The sequence below is a fragment of the Galeopterus variegatus genome, unplaced genomic scaffold (assembly GCF_000696425.1).
Source record: "Galeopterus variegatus unplaced genomic scaffold, G_variegatus-3.0.2 Scaffold330, whole genome shotgun sequence".
NCBI lineage: Eukaryota > Metazoa > Chordata > Mammalia > Dermoptera > Cynocephalidae > Galeopterus > Galeopterus variegatus.
Genome location: NW_007726441.1, coordinates 498602 through 502418, shown reverse-complemented (window position 1 = coordinate 502418; position 3817 = coordinate 498602). Strand labels below are relative to the sequence as shown.

The 3817-nt window shown below is 33.3% G+C and overlaps 1 protein-coding gene across 1 annotated transcript in view; it reads right to left on the bottom strand.

Moving 5' to 3' along the window:
• The window catches only part of LOC103586306 (chromosome unknown open reading frame, human C4orf22), a gene marked incomplete at its 3' end in the record, with an annotated part of 573134 nt that overhangs the window by 221437 nt on the left and 347880 nt on the right, over positions 1-3817 (bottom strand). The window lies entirely within an intron of this gene.

The window sequence follows — 3817 nt, the reverse complement described above, 5'->3', positions numbered from 1 at the left end:
AAGTATCTATTGGCCTTTGTATGTCTTCCTTCAAAAAATGTCTATTTAACTTCTTTGCCCATTTTTAAATTTTTTTTTTTTTTTAGTGTACAGTTGTTTGAGTTCCTTGTATATTCTGGATATTAATCCCCTGCCAAATGTATAGTTTGCAAATATTTTCTCTCAGTCTGTAGTTTGTCATTTCCCTCTATTCACTCTTTCCTTTGCTGTGCAGAAGCTTTTTAGCTTGATATAATCCCCTATATTTATCTTGTTGTTGGTGGTGGTTAGGCTTTTGGATTTTTATTTTTTTAGACTTTGCATTGCCCTACTTCCTGAAGTGTTTCACTTATGTTTTCCATTAGTAGTTTTATAGTTTCAGGTTTTATGCTTAAGTTTCTAATCCATTTTGAGTCAATTTTGGTATATGGTGAGATGTGCAGGTCTAGTTTCATTCTTCTGCATATGGCTGTCCAATTTTCCTAGCATCACTTATCGAAGAGGCAGTCTTTTCCCCAATGTATGTTCTTGGTGCCTTTTTTGAAGATCACTTAGCTGTAAGTCTGTGGGTTGGTTTCTAGGTTCTCTATTCTGTTCCATTGGTCCAAGTGTCTATTTTTATGCCAGTACCATACTGTTTTGGTTACTATAGCTTTGTAGTATAATTTGAAGTCAGGTAGTGCTATGCCTCTGGCTTTATTTATTTTTGCTCAAGATTGCTTTGGCTATTCAGGGTCTTTTATTGTTGCATATGAATGTTAGGATTATTTTTTCTGTTTCCATGAAGAATGTCATTGGTATTTTGATGAGGATTGCATTGAATCTGTAAATCATTTTAGGAAGTATGGACATTTTCCCAGTGTTGATTCTTCCAATCCAAGAGCATGGAATGTCTTTCCATCTTTTTGTGTCTTCCTTAATTTTAGAGATGAGGAACTTTATGTCATATTTCTACAAATATTTCTCCTGAATGTTTCTGTGTTCATCTGAGATTGACACTTTACCATCTCTACATGCCAGCTTACAGGGTTAGTAGAAGAAATGTAAGGAATTACATACCAAAAGTGAGCATTGCTAATGAGGAATGAAGCCTCATTTATGACCACCCACAACAATATATTAGCTCACTGAAGTCAAATGCATTCACGAATTTAAATGCATATTTCATGGTTATTTCTAATTTAAAAATGATACTTTGGGCAAGGATTTAGATTTCCTCTATAAGGAAGAAATGAGAGTTCTTTCATCTATCTAGACATATGCTTTCAAATACTAATATTTACTATTTCCTTGTGTGCTTTAATTAAAATCTCATGAAATAGGAGTGAAACCATTTGATTTAGTTTTAATAGCAACATTTCCTCTCAAATCCAACTCATCTGCTGGTGAAAAGAACAAAATTCTATCTTGTCTGAGAACTCTACCAGCTACCTGAACTTAGGTAAGAAACCTGATGACAAACTTGACTTCTTTCTAGAAATGAAAGTAATACTCTACTTTTTGCTATTAACTGATTATTTGTCAATCTACCTCAAAAAAAAATCTTAATACTTTAACAGGAATTAACAAAATAATGCTTGAAAAGAAGCCTGAAACTCTCTGTACATAAAATATATTCTTATATGACTTAAATGAATTGTGTGTGTATACAAGTGTACAAGGAGTCTTCACAAAAGTTCATGGAAATATTTATATTATCTTTTAGTTCTATTTTTCCACAAATGAAAGTACGCTTGTATATGCTCATATAACTTTCAGTGACATGTAAGATAAATATTAAATTTAACAACAAGCTACAAAATCATGTCGAATCAACTACAAAAGTTTGAGCAACCAAGCCAACTGAAATGACACTTTCTAGAGAAACGTTTTCCCATAATCTTTTTTTTTTTTTTATCAATAGTACTGTTCACGCATACATCTGAATCAACTTTTCTTGCATGAAGTATAAAGACAATTGAATTGCCAAAGTGAGTTGCATTTCCTGTAAGATGTAACATTGCCTCTGCTTCTGAGACACATTTGTGTTGTCATGAGCTTTCAAACACAGGACATTGAGGCTGTCTACATGTCAAATTGAATGAAGACCAACATTACATTTTTGAGATTTTTCTAGTTTTCCTGGATATCCAAAGCTGCTCTTCCACATCTCACTCTTATCTAAAGTCATATAATCTTTAAAACTATCTCATTTGTAGAAAACATGTCCAGCTTTTTCTTATCACCACCCCCATAAAGAGTTCTTCACTTATCACCTACCAAAATAGCCCACCCATTCTCTGACCCTTCAAATTTTCTTCATGGCACTTATCAAATGCTGACATCATTCTTTCTATCTGTTCATCTAGGTGTCTATTTATCATCAATCTGTGATAGATCTGTTTATAATCTACTTGCACCACTAGTATGGCACTTATCAAATGCTGACATCATTCTTTCTATCTGTTTGTCTAGGTGTCTATTTATCATCAATCTGTGATAGATCTGTTTATAATCTACTTGCACCACTAGAATGTAACTTCCATAGGGCAGGGAATTTGTTTTACATCCTGCTCTAGCCTAATACTAGAATGGTACCTGGCATTTATTAGAAACTCAATAATTACTTTTTGATTGAATAATAAATAGGTAAAAAAAATAAATAAATGTAAAAGCTTTCATTATGTAATATCTTATTTTCTCTGTAAGAATGCCATCTAGATACTTCTTTTTTTACTGTTTAATGCCCTGTTTAATGCCCTGTCTTAAGCTCAGACAATATAAGGTGTTCATTAAAACTGTCATAAATTCAAAGAGTAATTTAGTAGTTCATTAAGTTTATTTGCTTTGTTTTACAAGTTTTAAGTTGTATCCAGTACCTATTCATAGCTTTTCAGTTTTAATTCAGGCTGATAGATATATGTAGACCTCAAAATTATTATAAGCAGAATTTACTATATTATTGATGCAAATTTATAGCCACATACAGATGATAAGCAACTATAGTTACTTTGTCAGTGTGGGCACAATGAATAGTGACTTAGTAATATACATGTATATTCCTGATTTTTTAAAAAATAGTAATCCATACCAAGCACATTAATAAGGCTTATGATTCATCAAGAGTTGGAAAGCAGTGGTAAATTAATTTTCAGGGCCCTCAGCATATGATAAAAATTTTATATTGAAGTTCTTGCTTCTTGCTTCCTTGCCTAAATAACATTTTTTGAAGGTCCATTATACAGCAGACATTTTCCCATCACAAGGAATACATAGAGAAATGAGCTCAAACTCTAGAGGGATACAGAAAAATAGAAAATAACAATGCAATGTGATAAGTACTCAGCATGAGCACCTATGAAAGGGTGTGCAGAGATACTTTCTTGGAGAAGTCTGATTGATCTTGAAATTAGAAGAGGAGTTTGTCAGGAAAAGAAGAGAAAGATGAGGACCACTAGGGACAATTGTTTCTCTGCTTCTAAAAGTTGAATTGTACATCTAAGTAACATTCAGGAGAAAATATTGTTTGAAGTTTAAATTCAGCATCAGCCAAAATGAGATCCAAAACCTAAAGCTACCCTACCTTCTTTGAACTCCATCATCAGTAAAAACCTTTTAACCAAAATGCTTCCTTCCCTCTTTGCCCTTTACCCCCAGTGCCATCAGAAGGCTGTGGGAGATCCACAGGGGATGGTAGTGTCAGGGTTTGAGCAGTTCTGTTCTTGTGGTCATTTGCACATGGCTTTGATGGCATTTTTCCCTTCCCTGCAGGTTAGACAAATAGGATTCGAGCAAGAGGTGAAAAATAAAACTGAGAAGTGTTTCTATCTGTACTGTATTAATCTTAATGACAAAAAAA